Here is a 16,905-nt window from a genome sequence, read left to right on the forward strand (position 1 = left end):
TATTTTACTTGATAATGGTCTCCAGAGATCAGGAATAGTGATGCTGGCAATTTGGATGTGCCAGAGATGAAGGGCTTGCTTTAAGTAAAAAGGTGAAAGTTCTTGATATAATAAGGAAAGAAAGACAAATTGAAGATTTGTGGCAATCCCACGTCAGGCATTTGCTTACTTCGAGTCTCTGTGTCATATTTTGATAATTCTCACAATATGTCAAGGCTTCCACCAGCAAAAGGATTATGATTCCCTGAAGACTCAGATGATGGTTTTTTTTTTTTAGCAATATTTTTTAGCAATATTTTAAAATTAAGCTATGGTAATACATGTTTTTTTTAGACCTAATGCTACTGGACACTTAATAGACAACAGTATAGTATAGATATAACTTTTATATGCACTAGGAAACCAAAATGTATTTGACTGCTTTACTGAGATACTCAATTTATTGCAGTGATCTGGAGCTGAATCTGCAGTATCTCTGAGATGTATCTGTATAGGGGTCAATGCTATCCATGGTTTCAGGCAGCTAGTGGGGGATGTGGAATGTGTCCCTCGAGAATAGGAAGGGACTACTGTGTGTTTTCAGCTTTGCCTGTTTGGGCTCTCTGAAAATGTTGTCTCTGAAGAGTGCTTTATCACTGCCAGTGAGTGTAGAACTCGTGGATCTCCACCCGCCTTTGCTGATGGGCATGGAGTTGGGGTTATAGTTGTTTCTTTCTTTCTTTTTTTTTTTTTGTGGTGTCTGGCTGGTGTAGGGTGATTTTTATCTATGATTTTTTCCCCCTTTTTTGTCTATCCTAGGCTCCCCTCTTACTGGTCCTTTAGGGCAAGGCTTCTGATACTGGGTAAGAGGTAGGGACAGTGTGTGACATCCCTGAGGGATGAACCCAGTAGGGAAATAGAAAATGATAGGAACCAGATATACCATTTATAGGAAGGGAAAGGAGAAAACCAGGACAAATCTTGCAGTATTGGATTGGAATTCAGGGTGTCTGTATGAACTCATGGTTTTCAGTAGACATGAATATAGAAAGAAATGAAGAAGTAAGTGTTCGTGCATTTAAGTGTGTGTTTTCATTCACTTAGAGACCTTGGAATAGTGATAATACAATTGCAGTATGCACACCCTGATCTTGGTTTCTAAATACCATTTTTCCCCACTAAAATGGTTGAAATTATTGGACTAGAAAAAAAATCACTTTTTGGTAACTATCATCAAATAATTAATTTGGCCAAGAATTTTCAATGGACATCAATCAAGTATTGGGTAAAAGTTTGATGAGAATTAAGATATATAGTCTGAAAATATCACTTCACAAAATAATAATTACAAAGAGGAAAAGAGTCACTTTACAGTGGGGAAATCTGGGAGATAGCACCTTAATTAAGTAATTTAAGTTTGCACTACCAGTAAGGGGGGGAAAAATTGGAAATAGCATACCACCTGGTAGGGTACAACAAGAAGAGAAAACTGTTCTGTGGTATTCCTGCTGAAAAATCATAATTTGAACGTCATCATCAAGAAGTTAGCAGACAAACCCAAAGGAAGGGACATGCTGCAAAACTGGCCTGACATCCTCAAAATTGTTGAGGTCGTGAAAGTCAAGGATAGTGTGAGGAATTCTCGATTGAAATAGAGTATTGAGCTTTGAAAAGTCAGTGCAGTGAGACATCCTGGATTGGATCCTTTTACTAAAATGGACTCTATGGGTTGACTGGAGAAAGTCAAGGCTGGTCTGTGGATTAGTTGACTGTACTGGGGATTTGATGACTGTAACTGTTAATTTCTGGGTCTTGATGGCTGTAATTATTGCAGTTTTGGAGGAGAATGTCCTTGTTTATAGAAGTTACTCACCAAACTCCGTAGGGGTGATAGACCATGATGTTTGCGGTTAACTCTCAAGTGAGCTTCCCGGGTGGCTCAGATGGTAAAGCGTCTGCCTGCAATGCAGGAGACCCGGGTTCGATCCCTGGGTCGAGAAGATCCCCTGGAGAAGGAAATGGCAGCCAACTCCATAACTCTTGCCTGGAAGATCCCATGAATGGAGGAGCCTGGTGGGCTACAGTCCATAGGGTCTCCAAGAGTTGGACATGACTGAGTGACTTTACTTTCTTTCCCAAATGGTTTAGGGAAATTAAGTTATTCTAGTTGTGCAGCCTTTTAAAAAATTGTTCTGGTAGGTTAGCCTGAGATTATTAAAGAGAACAAAGAAGACCCCTCCTGTGAGCTGACGTTTTCAAAACTGTTAGCTTATCGAGCCAGTCACACGTAAGGCTGAAGAGATTTCCTTTCTCCTGTGTCTTGTCTGGCAACTGCACTTCCTCTGCGGCTTCCTGTCGTATCTCGATGTGTCTTTTGGTATTCCGGTTTTAAAATATTCACCATCATCTCCTTACTGTGTTCTTTTCCCAGTTCATTCTTTACTTCCCTTCACCTATGTTTTGCTTTTGTGACAAAAAGCAAAGCACTCCTTCCCAGGGAAAGTATGATTTACAGAAACACGGGACTTTACTGTGCTACAATTCAGTGATAATGCTGTCCTTAATTTCAACTTATTTTCTGTACTGTTCGTTTCCCCTCAATTCTCTGGTGAGCTGTTTAAGCTTTTTGCTGCTGCTTCTTTTTTTTTTTTTTTTTTTTTTTTTTTTTTACCATACTGCCTCTGCCTTATTGCCGAGCATCTATGTTCAGACTTTTAGTAAAATGTATTGGGCTGGTTGATTGTTGTCTTAGAATTTAAATATTCAGAAAGTATAAGCAAGTTTAGGGGAAACTGCACGAATTCTGCGCTGTACTGATCCACAGTCTAGCCGTGTTATGACTGTGTGTGGTAATGGTTAGCCCCCAGAGGTTTAGGATAAAGGCCCTAGGCTGAAAATTTGTGTAGTTCTAGATAGGAGTAGGATGCTATGGGGGAGAGGGTTTATTGTCAGAGCAGCCTTTTAGCTCAGAGAACATTCCGTGTAAGTTATCTATTTGATAGAATCTGCCCTTCCTCCTTAGTAGGAAGAATCACAGTGTAAGGCCTTGAATTGTGCACACCCCCCCCCACCTCACCCCCTGCTTTCTGTGGTGGAACTAAATCCTTCATTAGGGCTTGTTTTCCTTAGATAGGTTGGAGGACAAGCTTCTCTTCAGCAGTTACACTAATTTTCATATTTCTCAGAATGATCTAGGAAAAAAGCTTTTAAAACCCAGAGTGGTAGTTACATTGCACTTAGAACACTCCCACACATACAGGCTTTTCTTCAGCATTTTTTTTTTTTCCTTGCTGCTTTTACAGTGTAGGTGGCCTTCTCTGGATTGCTTTTGACAGGAAATTGAGCAACCTTTCTTTTTTGGAACAGAATATGTTTTACTGCTAAGAGAGAGAAAAAAAGGAAATGTTTATGTTTTGAAATTTAATTATGAATTTTTGTTTGAAGGCCGATTTAAATCTAGAAAAATGAAAGGAGGACTTAAATTTCAGATTGTGCACTAATATTTCTGAACCTTCCTATTCATTTTTTTGATTTTCCTTTCTTCCTTTCCTGGAGAAAGAAAGGAATACCCCCAAATTACTTTGCTTCAAAAAGCTGGAGCCATGGATGGATATTAAGAAGCTTATCACTGCTGTTCTGCTTTTGTCTGAGGCTGTCTTCCCTGCTGGTCTTCTTTTTGTAGTGGCGGTATGATGGGCTCTACATTGAGTTAACAGGCATCTTGAGTCTAGACTGTGTGTTAGCCCTACCTTTGGGAAAGCATGTCATTCAGCAAAGCTTCCTAATCGTTTGGCTTGTTCTCAGATGCTTAGGGCTGGGTGGGGAGCTCCAGATTGGAACCCTGCCTCTGGCACACATTCTGCCTGGACCCCTGAACCTACTGGTGCTTTGAGATAGGAATACCAGTTCACCCACCAGCTATCCAGGTGCTCGTTGCCTGGGGTGATTTGGGTGAATTTGATTGAGTAGTTCCTTGATTACACTGGGGATTCAGGGGAAGAAATCAGACTGTAATTAGAATATATGGAAATGTTGTCCAGTTGGAATGCAGTAATTCTGGTGGCATCTTTCCAAGTGTATTTGGAAATCACATCCTTTCATCCTTGAGTTTGAGGTTGGCATGTTTGTTCATGTAGCTAAGTAGGTTATAAGTGTCAGGTATGTTTTGTTTATGTAATTAGCTGGTTATAGCTTATTAAAAGAAAAAAACAGAGTACATATTTCAAATATTTCAGGCTTCCTTTCCCATTCTGTAGGTAACAGTTTATAGGGCAGGCACTAAAAACTGCAAGTCTTATTATCTGGGGTATCTGGTGCTCAGAATTTTCTTTCTAGGTTCTTTTTCCAACAGTCTTTGTCTGATGTTTATACCAATGGTTATGGTAGGGTAGGAAGGACAGGTTGCAGGGTCTTCTGGAACTCTGTTCTGCTGTATTATGTAAGATCATAGTGCCGGAACATGGTAGGCACTCAGCGACTGTTGTTTTGAATGCAGTTAATGTAAGTTTTGAAGTCCCTTTATATTTGGCTGAATGAGTGATGGGAGTCTAAGGTGACAGGTTGGGAAGAGGAACTTACCACCTTGTCTTCAACAGGAATTGGAAATATCTGTGAGTGAAATTAAGTTTTGATTCTTCTTACTGTTCTAGTCTTCCACTTTATATGTTTAGGAACAGGGTTTGGAAATTAACCCAATTTGAAATAGTGTTCACTTCCCCAAACATTAAAAAACAGATTTCTTAGAAACTCTTTTGGACATGTATAGTCTGACTTATTTTAATATTTTTAGAAATAGATACATGTACTGGAGCTTCCCTGGTGGCTCAGACTGTAAAGAATCTGCCTGTAATGCAAGAGATGTGGGTTCGGTTCTTGGGTCGGGAAGATCACCTGGAGAAGGGAATGGCTACCCACCCTAGTATTCCTGCCTGGAGAATCCCATGGACAGAGGAGCCTTGTGGGCTACAATCCATGCTCTTGCAAAGAGTCAAACACAACTGAGTGATTAACACTTTTTGCTTTTTCACTGTGGGTTTTAATGTTGGGCATCTTAAAGCGCTGCACTCAATGTGCCAGCATATTTGGAAAACTCAGCAGTTGCCACAGGACTGGAAAAGGTCAGTTTTCATTCCAGTCCCAAAGAAACGCAATGCCAAAGAATGTTCAAACTACCACACAATTGTACTCATCTCATATGCTTGGAGAGTAATGCTCAAAATTCTTCAAGCTAGGCTTTAACAGTATGTGAACTGAGAACTCTCAGATGTTCAACCTGGATTTAGAAAGTGCAGAAGAACCAGAGATCAAATTCCCAACATCCATTGGATCATAGAAAAAGCAAGAGAATTCCAGAAAAACATCAACTTCTGCTTCATTGACTACCCTAAAGCCTTTGACTGTGTGGATCACAACAAACTGTGGAAAATTCTTTAAGAGATGAGAATACTAGACCACCATACCTGCCTCCTGACAAACCTGTATGAAAGTCAAGAACCAACAGTTAGAACCAGACATGGAACAACAGACCGGTTCCAAATTGGGAAAGGAGAATGTCAAGGCTGTATATTGTCACTCTGCTTATTTAGCTTCTATTGCAGAGTACATCATGCGAAATGCTGGGCTGGATGAATCACAAGCTAGAATCAAGATTGCAGGGAGAAATATCAATAACCTCAGATATGCAGATGACACCACCCTTATGGCAGAAAGAAAAGAGGCACTAAAGAGCTTCTTGATGAAAGTGAAAGAGGAGAGTGAAAAAGCTTGTCTTAAAACTCAACGTTAAAAAAATGAAGATCATGGCATCTGGTCCCATCACTTCATGGCAAATAGATGGGCAAACAATGGAAACAGTGACAGACTTTATTTTCTCGGGCTCCAAAATCACTGCAGATGGTGACTGCAGCCATGAAATTAAAAGATGCTTACTCCTTGGAAGAAAAGCTATGACCAACCTACACAGCATATGAAAAAGCATAGACATTACTTTGCCGACAAAGGTCCATCTAGTCAAAGCTATGGTTTTTCCAGTAGTCATGTATAAATGTGAGAGTTGGACCATAAAGAAGGCTAAGCACTGAAGTTTTGATGCTTTTGAACTGTGGTGTTGGAGAAGACTGTTGAGAATCTCTTGGACTACAAAGATATCCAACCAGTCCATCCTGAAGGAAATCAACCCTGAATATTCATTGGAAGGACTGATGATGAAACTGAAACGCCGATATTTTGGCCACCTGATGGGAAGAGCTTAATCATTAGAAAAGATCGTGTTGGTGGGAAAGAATGCAGGCATGAGCTACAGTCCATGGGGCCGCAAAGAGTCAGACATGACTGAGCAACAACAATGTATGTCTGATGCCTGGAAATGTCTTATGATTTTAGTAGAGTTTATATATAACTTACGTGAGATGACCAGTGAGAGGATTGTGGAATTTCTAAATCATCAGAGTATTTGGTTGCTTTGAAACAGGTTTCTCTATCTCATCACTGTTGGCATTTTCGGCTGATTAAGTGTACTGTCCTGAACCTTGTAGATTGTTTAGCAGCATCCCTGGCTTCTGCCGATTAAATCCAGTCGTGTATATCCCCTTCCTCTGTTGTGACAGCCAAAAATACTTTCAGACGTTGCAGGATGTCCTCAGGGTATAGAACTGCCCCCTGTAGAGAACCACTGGTTTGGAACAGTGGTTCCCACAGGCACGTCTATCACCAGCTACATCAAAACCACCTTGGGGGGGGCACTTCTTACTCACAGAGTTTCCTGGGGTTCTCCCCAGACTCCCTGATCAGATTATGTGGGGTGAGGTCCTGGATTGGCAATCTACGTAGAGGTTGAACAGTCAGGTTTAAGAATTTGTTATGTAAAATAACACAAAGGAGCTTACTTACAATACAGAAAGAAAACAGAAAGAGACTCTTAGACTTAGAAAATGAATTTATGGTTGCTGGGGTGGGGGGCGGGGGATGGGATGGTTAGGGAGTTCGGGATGGTCATGTACCAACTGCTGTATTTAAAATGGATAACCACCAAGGACTTATTGTATAGCACATGGAACTCTGCTCAATGTTCACGTGGCAGCGTGGACGGGAGGGGAGAATGGGTACGTGTGTGTGTATGGCTGAGTCCCTTCACTGTTCTCCTGAAACTATCACATTGTTAATCAATTATACCCCAATTTTGTGGTATATAAATGTATATTTTATGTTATACAATATAAAAAGTTCAAAGAAAAAGAATGTTGTGTAAATAGAAGTGGCTATTGGTTGGCTTAAATTTAGATGTCTGTTGACTACACATAAAGAGATTACAAAGTAAAGAGGATCAGTATAGGATTTCATAGTTATGACTTGATTGGTACCTATGACTTCCCCCTTTATTTCTGTTTTCAAAATTTGAGAATAATCTGATCACACTAACGTTCATAATTATTTTACTCTAGGTTTGTGAGAATACCTCAAGTTGGACTTGGAAGGAAGATTTACCACGACTTTGAAGTGGAATCAGGTGAGTTGGTAGATTAGTTACAAAGGATCATTGAACTCAGAGTTTATTGTTAGAAAACCTGCCACTTATAGCAAAATTTTGATTTGGTAAATGTGGATTCTAGATCTTTCCCCACTGGTTTTTCCTCCTTTGTTGTTCTATAGCTGAGAGGCAGAAACAGGGAAGACAGGTGACTCTTGTGCAGTTTTTAGTCATTGATTTCTGAATTCAATATTTTCGTCATTATAGAGTAAATTATCTTTCTGGCAACTTAGTAGTATTTTTGTTACATGACTATTTTCATTCCACCAGCATTTCAGAACATCTGTGTTTCTTAAAATTTGATGGGAGGTTGAACCCTAACCTGTGTTCTAAATAAGAATCATGTTAATCCTGATGCATTAGTGTATAATTTGGAACACCAAGCTCCTGAAAGATTGAGAGATGGCTGGATGATCTTTTGGACTGACATTTGCTGTTGATTCAGAGTGATTGCATTTACTTACTGCTGGGTAGAGACCCAGTTCTGTCCTGGGCTTATCCCAACATTTAGTGGATATTTCTCTAACGCTTTATTCATTTGTTAAGGGACATTCTCATTGAACAAAATAACAGTTTAATTTGATAGAAAGAGACTTTTCTATAGGCTGAAATGCTGTAATATGCTAAGCTCCTAAATTCAGATAAAACAAGTGATTTGATGTTAGGTAGGTTGCTTTGGTTTTGTTACTTTGTACTTAACCTTCCTCTTAGCCAGATGCTGAAACAAAGAGTCTGGAATTTTTTTCTCTGCTGCTTTGTCATAGCAGATTGCCTAAGGAGCCGGCTCTTCTGGAGTACTGCATTCTATGAAGGACGGTCAAGGTTATCTGAGCATCTCACCTCTGCAAACCTTTGTGCAAAGCTGAGGGCTTCTTTTCAGATGCCTGCTGGGTAATTGGAGCACTGATTTCAAAGTGGCTTGCTATTTCTGACCTTCCTCGAATTTCAGTAAGAGAAAGTGGAAAATGATTATCTCTGAAAATGTTTTTCAAGTACATTAGGACACTTTCCTGTTAGCATTGATTTGACCATTCCCAGAATCATTCTTTAAGAGGTGGGAATCCAAGAAAGATTTTTAGATCTCTGATTTTTAACTGTTTGAAGAGCTCGAGTTTTTTTTTCTTTTTCTTTTTAAATCAGTAACACAACTGATAAACTACTTTTGAGAATGTAGCCCTTTGGAACCATCAAAAACTGCTGAATGGTGAAGCAAACAGCCTGCAGAGTTGCTCCACGTAGGGAGCTGTGGCTCATGTACTTTGCAAAGGACAAAAAAAATCAGTGCATGTTGTTGAGGGCCCTCTGGTTCTCGCCTCAATCTTGGAAGTTGTTTTTCAAGATTTACTTTTTTTCCCCTCCTCAGTACCTGTATACTATTGAAATGTGCACCTTCAGGGCACTCCCTGTATGTCTTAAAGTATTTTAAACACTCTTAAATAAGGATCAATTCCTGGTTGGTACACTTGAATATGACAGTTAGTGAAAGTGTTAAGTTTGAGAGTTACTATGAGGCGAAACTTGTGTAGCTTTTATGGTGGAGCAGCCATAAACCTGTCTTTTTTTTTTCAGTTGAATTTTTAATGGTGGTAATATCTGATGATGCTGGTATAGGACATCTGTTAAATGAGGTGGGAGAGTCTTCGCTTATGCATTCATACACGCTGGAGCTACTCAGACAGCGGAGGGAAGGGAGCCATAATGGAACAGTTCTCCAGGCCTGCTGGTGGCCGACTGTGGCTTTCTAAATCCGTATTCCTTTCTTAACTTCTAGTCAAGGAATATCCGAAACCATTCCCTTCCTGCAAGATAAAAATCCAAAAAGACAAAAAATACCCAAGAAAACCCAAACTCACAATACCTTGTATTTTATATGTGGTTCTGTGTGTATCTTGGAGAAGGAAAATGGCAACTCAGTATTCTTGCCTGGAGAATCCCATGGACAGAGGAACCTGGCAGGCTGCAGTCTGTGGGGTCGCAAGAGTCGGACACGACTTGGCGACTAAACCACCACCATGGAATATCTTATTAAGTGCATCATTTTTATACTTTCTATTTATGTTTTGAGTAGTGTTGTTCTAGAATAGAACTGAGAAAGCATACTTTTTTCCTTTCCTTAAATTAAAAAAAAAAATGCTGTGTTCTTTCTAAACACCCAATGAGAAACAGTCATGTTAATCGAAAGTGATCTCTGACTAAATTATGTGCTTTACCCTAAAAACATTTAAAACATTCGAATAGTTTTCTCAAGTATATTTTTCTTTGGATTTTCCTATTCTTGTATGGACAGTTATTTACTCATAGGTGAGTGAGATATTGCTTAAATTTTTTTTCCTTTGTTGCAGTGTGGTTATTGGATGCTAGGTTTCTGCTTTTCATGAGAGAGTCACTAAGGAAGTTTTTAAAAAAATAATTGTATTTGTTTATTTTTGACTGTATTGGGTCTTCATTGTTGCATGGGCTTTTCTCTCTAGTTGCAGTGCATGGACTTCTTGTTGCAGTGGCTTCCTATGTTGTGGAGCCCAGGGTGCCTGGGCTTCCGTAGTTGCAGCACGTGGGGCTCAGTGGTTCCCTGTGGTCCTGGGCTCTAGAGCACACGCTCGATAGTTGCGGCACACAGGCCCAGTTGCTCCGTGGCGTGTGGGATCCTCCCATACCAGAGATCAGACTTGTGTCTCCTGCATTGGCAGGCGGATTCTTGACCACTGAGCCACCAGGGAAGCCCCTGAGAAAATTTTATAAAGCTCTCCACTTTCTTTTTTTTTTTCTTCAAAATAAAAAAGAATAACACTGGTCACATTTACTTAGACTGATAGCTTGTGGATGTAATACACAAAACTAAAGGCATCGATTTGTTGTTTTATGGGAAGTGCCAACCATTTAGTACGTGTAAAAAGGAAAGAAAAGAAAAGTGTATTCTCCTAGACTTTGCTTAGTGTTATGTGGAGTGGTAGCAAGAAACCTAATAATCAAAATGCCTTACATTGGTCATCAGGATGATACTGTCAATAGCAGACTCACAAATGAGTTAAAAAATGGAAGCTTGGAAAACATTTTCTCCCTGGCTGTCCATCCTGTAGATCCCCGTCTTATCCACTGATGCACCCTCTTTTCTCATTATTTCAACAAATTATGTCTACCTTAAAACATGAGAGAACTGCTCTTCACATCCAGTACCGTTTCCTCTTTAAACATAGCCCAGTGACAGACAGTAGATTAACTAATAACAGGAGTTTGAATGTATTAATGCAAAGAAGAGCTCAAATATTTACCTTGAGGAGACTTGTTAGATTCTGAGGCTCATCCTGAATTGGAGTTTCACAGTGGGAATGAGGATACAAAAGGGAATCAATGTTTTCAAATATATACTAGCTTAAGTTTTATTTTTTAAATCTTTATCTTTTTCTGAATTTTTACTTCATTTTGGAGTATGTGCATACATGCTTATCACTTTGGTCATGTCCAGCTCTTTGCGACCTCATGGACTGTAGCCCACCAGGCTCATCTGTCCATGAGATTCTCTAGGCAGGGATACTGGAGTGGGTTTCCATGCCCTCAACCCCAAGCTCCTAATTGACCTGTCCCCCATCCCGTTCCCTTTCAGTGACCATAGGTTTGTTTTCTTTTTTTTTTTTTTTTTCATAGGTTTGTTTTCTAAGTCAGTGAGTTTGCTTCTGTTTTGTAAATAAGTCATTTGTATCATTTTTTAGATTTTTTCAGATAAATAATAGCTGAAATTTTATTACCTAAAAGTGCAAGTCACTTAGTTGTGTCCAACTCTGCAACCCCATGGACTATATAGCCTATGAAATTCTCCAGACCAGAATACTGGAGTGGGAAGCCTTTCCCATCTCCAGGGGATCTTCCCAACCCAGGGATCGAACCCAGGTCTCCCGCATTGCAGGCGGATTCTTTTACCAGCTGAGCCACCAGGGAAGCCCATTAGCTAAAAGCTGACTATAATATAATGTGAAGGTAATGAAAATTTAGAGTAGCATAGGAACGAGCACAGAGTTTTCCTTTTATCTTTGGCCGTGACTAATTTGACTTGAATTTTGTATGCCCGGGGATCACTTCAACATTATTTCAGTATGCTAATTTGTTATTTAAAGGCTTCTTCTTTGTTCTTAAAAAAGAAAACATTTTAACAGCCTGTAGAATTGTTGTGTGACCCCTTCACATCTGCTAATCCTAGCATCACCTTTTTCCTTTCAGTAAGAAAAAGTTTTCGCTGAATTCTTCTTTTTTTTCCACTGAATTCTTGACCTTTATCTTCTTTAGAACCTGAGAATACAGTTTCCACATCTAATAGAGCATTGCCTCTTCTGAATTCATTCTAGGATGAATAGAACACATGGGAACAGGAATTAAGTTATCTTTGGAGTCGTGTCTCATTTCTTAGTACCTGCTCATATTCTGGAGGCCCTGGATTTGTATGGATTCAATTCTTTACTATGATACCATGTTACCCACTTTCTTGACTGTCTAATAAATTAAAATGTGCTAATAAAGTAGATTTGAGCTTCTTACATAAGGAATCAGAGAATAGAGAAGCAAGAACATGAACTGTGTATGAGTGTGAGTGGAGATCAAGGTGGGAAATATGCAGAGTTCTGCTCTGTCCCCGCCTCCCCTTCCGGCCTTGAAAACCTGGGGAGGTGAGAGCATTCTTGAACACCTGGCTTCCTGGAGCGGATCACAGGATGGAATGGGAGGTGAAACTTGGGGAGAGCTTGCACCTGCCATTTCTTCATGATACACTGATGTTTCTCAAAGGGCTTTGGAAACTCTTAGGTGGTGGAATCTTAATTTAAAACCTGGGCTTTGTTCTAATGTTTGTCAGGGAAGCCTGGTGTGCTGCAGTCCATGGGGTTGCAAAGAGTCGGATATGACTGAGTGACTGAACTGAAGAATCTTTTAGATATAAAAGGAAATTGTAAATGTCTTACCAGTGTTTGACTGGCTTTTGTCAAAGTCCCATAAAAGTCAAATTCAGATCGTATCACAGGTGAAGTCTTGCATGTAGCGATATCCAGTAATGCTGTGCTTTGGGTGTTTGGTACTCCTTCTCCTGGGAGGAGGACTTTATTATATATTTTTGAAAATGGCTTTTAAGCATTGATGGCTTGAAGAACTACCATGTTGTGTGCAGATGTGAACTGCACAGAACATGCTAGAGTTTCTAGTGAGTCTGTGAGAGGTTTGGGTGTACAGTCCTTCCAAACAGCATCAGCGTTTTCAGAGCAGGGGATGTTTCTCAAACTGTTGTTTGTCTCTGCACATGGCTAGCTCTGTGTTCTTACCGTAATGGTTTCCTTAATGAAAATGAACTGATCAGTGCTCTGGAGGAGTCTTCAGCAGGTACATAATGAATGGTTGCTCAAAAACTAATAGACTTTGATTTTTTTTCATGATGTCATTAAAAAAAAAAAATCTAACTCAATTCTGTGACTGACTGCTTTCTGCTACCGACTGATGTTTTTCTCCCTAGTCAATTGGAAAATAAATGGTTTGAGAAATGGATCAGGTAACATTTGATGGGTATGGGGACCTCTGGGCTTGTTCTGACCTTAAAGTTTTCGTGGTTACAAGCAGTAGGATATTTATTCTACTGCTATTGCCACTTGCTTGCTCTCTGAATTTATTAGTGGCAAAGTTAATTAAGTGTATACCTATTTAATGCCTAATATATAGAGAGAGTTTTTTGCTTAGTGTTGACCAGGAAAAAAATACACAAAAAAAGAAATGCTTCTTGTTTTTCTGGAGGGGGAGATAAGATATAATTAAAAATTGTCATACTAAATAATCAAATGTAATTAGGCCTTTGGTGAAAGTGTACGTAAAATGCATTTAGGTGTCAGCAGAGGGAGAATTAAATCCACAGAGGTGGCATCATTAGAACTGGGCACTGCAAGACCTTTCCATCCATCCATCCATCCATCCATCCACCATCCATCAATACATCTACCAAAAGAGTAACATTTGTGTTTTCAAATAATCAAAGTAATTCATATTTACTGTATAAAATATGGATGTTCATAAAAGGTCCAGATGTCAAAGTAAAAATCACCCAGTTCCCACCAGCTCACCCAGCTGCTTCCACCCAGAGACAGCTATACCTGCAAGCATTTTCACTTTTTGTTTGTGAGATTTTTCAAACATTTACAAAAATAGGACAGCACAACAAGCCCCCATGTACCCATCAATCTAGCTTCAACAAGTACAGGGATCTTACCTTTCTTGTTCCATTTATCTTCTTCTTGTTTTTATGGTTTAAAAACTTTTTTTGTGTATGTGTGTTTTAAAGCACAGGCTGAATAATATACCATTCAACCTATAAATATATCACTAAGTATTTTTTAACAGAAAATGACTTTAAAATGAGTCACTATATCATTTCCCTTAATGAATGAATGATTATGATTTAATATTATTTACTTCTAGTTTGTCCTGGAGTCCATGTTCACCTTCCTCCTTTGTCTCAAAATTGTCATTTTACAGTTTGTTGGAATCAGGATCCAAGCCTGATGAACTCATTTTAGCATCTGTCACTTTAAAGACTTTCTTAATCTGTAACATTTTCCCTTCTCTCCTCCTTGTTCGTGTAATTTATTGTAGAAGAAAAACTGGGTCATTTGCTTTTTAGGATTGCTAGCATTTTAAGAATTTTCTTTCATTTTTGTCCTGTGTGACAGTATGTTTTAAAAGCAAAGTTGGATCATGTTTTGCATGCTGTTTTTAACAATCATATAAGTAGGACTTTTTGTTACTTTTTATTCTATGATTATTTTTTCTTTTCTGTTAAATCTTATGGCATTAAAATAACTAAAAATGAGAAAGATGCACTTGATTGTATTTAAAGTAAATCTTACTTTGATTATATGTAGTTTTGCAACAAATTGGTTATTTCTCTTTTTCCTTCACCTCACCCCTTTCTTCCTACCTCCATCCTTTCTCGATTTAGCAACAGTTACAGATAGATATAACATTGGCAAGGTGGTTCCCTAAATTTAGAGCCATTTTATTTTCCCTGAGGAATAGAAATGCATGGTTGTATAAACGAGAGCCTGGCTGATGGTTCACTGACAGGGTCGCAAATAAAGGAAGTAAATGGTGCCCATGCAAAGCCCTGATTTTTTGGAGAGTCCCTACCAGATGGGGGACCCTCTTTGTTATTGTTAGTGTAAGCTGACCTTTATTAAAAGTTAGATTTGCATTCTCACGTTAATGTTCGTCACTGGTGGGAAAGGATTCTTAGTGATTAAAAGGGAGCATGACTGTTTTCTTTTAGTGATGTTAACATAATTTTGTCATTTCTATATTAGGTCCTTTTTCAGTTACTGTTAAAAATTTTTAGACTGGAAAAAGAATATGTATACAGGCTCCCACCAGTAATAACGTGTTATACCAGTTGAAGCTTCATGTGGCCATTAAGTTGACAGAGTCTTCTCTACTTCATCGGGTAAAACCCCAGCTTCATTTATTTATTTATTTTTAGAACCCCAGCTTCATTTATGATGTTTTGGTTGCTCCTGGTAATTTGTCTTCTTTTATACTTGATTAGATTTTAATTTAGCAGTGTTTGCAGAGATATCTGCAACACAGAGATATTGTGCCTTATTCTGTAATCCTGCTATTTGATAACCCAATAACATCCTTGCAAGGAGTTTTTTAAAACTAACTTTTTAATAAAAGTAATAAATGAGTTTATAAGATTTACTCCCTGCCTCCTCTTGCTGGTTTCCCAGAGGCAAACACTTTGTTGATTTGGTATTTATAATATAAATGTATTTTATGTTTTAAAACTTCACATTAACATGTTTCGGGAATCTGTCTGTGCTGGTTGAAATAAATCTAGTTCATCATTTTAAACTGCTGCTTATGTTATGTAGACTAGTCATGGGAATATACCATAGTTTTTCTGCTTATTTTCCTACTGCTGATCTAGATTGTTTCTACTAGTTTCTGATTACAAATAAGGCTGCAAAGAATATCCTTGTCCTTGGCACTGCATACGTGGGCATATGTTTCTCTAGGCAGTTGTCAGGTCATGGGGTATTGTAATAGATACTCCCAAATTGTTTTACTACCAGAGTGTCTTCCATCAGTAGGGAGGGTTTAATCTAAATATGTGTTCTTTAATTTCACATCTTTATCTAGAGAAATGGATGGGGCAGGGTCTAAATTTGACGAGCTGACTTAGAAATAAGTAGACCTCATTAACTTCTACATTTGGTTATGAAGTTTTAAGGCTAGTTTTATTTATTGGACTCTCTTGCTGCCAGATGGGAATTTATATGTATGGAATTCTGCAGTTAAATAATGACGGGTAAATTGTCATAATGGCTGTTGAGCTTTTGTATAGAACCAACAGCTCGTTTTAGAATCTACATTGAGGGCCATCTTCAGTGTTTCTGAGGATGGATGGCTCCTTCCGTTTACTGCTCACCCCTGTTCAGCTGCTAAGCAATGTGTTGAGTGTTCGGGGTAACACCTTCCTCGTTATGGACTCTGCAGGAATGCATAATTAAATGAGAGCCATTGCTGCCACAGGAAGACATACCATTCTTTGTCCTGTGGTTTCCCTTGAAGGACTTCTTAGAGGACATTCTTCAAAGTAAAGAATGTTCTATGCGCTTTCCTTTCCTTTGTCTGGCTTGACGGGGAAGATAGATACAGTTCCTTTATTCCTTTGCTCTCAAGAAAAGAATATAGCCATTCTTGTATCAGGTGGTTATGTTCAGGAGCTCGGATTTTTTAAAGTCAGTTTTAATATTATCGTTGTTGTTTAGTCGCTAAGTCGTGTCTGACTCTTTGCGACCCCATGGGCTATATATAGCTCATGGGATTTCCCAGGCAAGAATACTGGAGCAGGTTTTCATTTCTTTCCTGCTCCAGGGGATCTTCCTGACTCAGGGATTGAACTCAGAGCTCCTGCACTGGCAGGCCGATTCTTTACTAAGCCACCTGGGAAGCCCGTCTTAGCATCACACCCCCTCTTTCTCCACAGTAGTTATCATGCATATTCTTTTTAATGTCTTATAAAGCCCTGTAACCAGAGGTTCCTTCAGGATGCTGAGCCTCTCTCTCTTCATTTACCAAATGGGCTGCTAAGCCATGCACCTCGAAGGGTCATAGGGTGTTCGGTGCCAGCGCAGTGCCTCCGAGGAAGTGAGCTGTCCAAATCACGTGGCCCGCCCTTCCCCTGAAACATACGAGGAAACCGAGCCTCGGCGTGTGAAGTGACATAGATTCTCCCCTTCTGTTTGTCTTAGTGACTAAGGTAATCTCTGCCGCACATCACGTCACACTGCGTCTCTGCTGCTTGAGAAAGTACAGTGGTAGCTCCTACGCACATCTTTCTTCTTGCCTGGCATTTCCTTTTCTTCCCTCCACCTGTCAGG

At 39.3% G+C, this 16,905-nt stretch overlaps 1 protein-coding gene and 1 non-coding gene across 11 annotated transcripts in view; both read left to right on the forward strand.

The window, feature by feature from the left end:
- The window catches only part of SIPA1L1 (signal induced proliferation associated 1 like 1), a 373,204-nt gene that overhangs the window by 75,571 nt on the left and 280,728 nt on the right, over positions 1–16,905 (forward strand). For 7 of the 10 annotated variants that reach the window (XM_065940374.1, XM_065940373.1, XM_065940371.1 and 4 more), the window contains one exon: positions 7,419–7,483. The gene's annotated coding sequence lies outside the window, so the exon portion shown is untranslated. Of the gene's footprint in view, positions 1–7,418; positions 7,484–8,271; positions 8,453–16,905 lie in introns of all 10 variants that reach the window. The other 3 variants (XM_065940380.1, XM_065940378.1, XM_065940379.1) reach the window with 2 other exon arrangements.
- On the forward strand, positions 1,908–1,979 carry TRNAC-GCA (transfer RNA cysteine (anticodon GCA)). Its single transcript has one exon. It is a non-coding gene; the product is annotated as a tRNA-Cys (tRNA).

Source organism: Muntiacus reevesi, chromosome 7 (assembly GCF_963930625.1).
Source record: "Muntiacus reevesi chromosome 7, mMunRee1.1, whole genome shotgun sequence".
Lineage (NCBI taxonomy): Eukaryota > Metazoa > Chordata > Mammalia > Artiodactyla > Cervidae > Muntiacus > Muntiacus reevesi.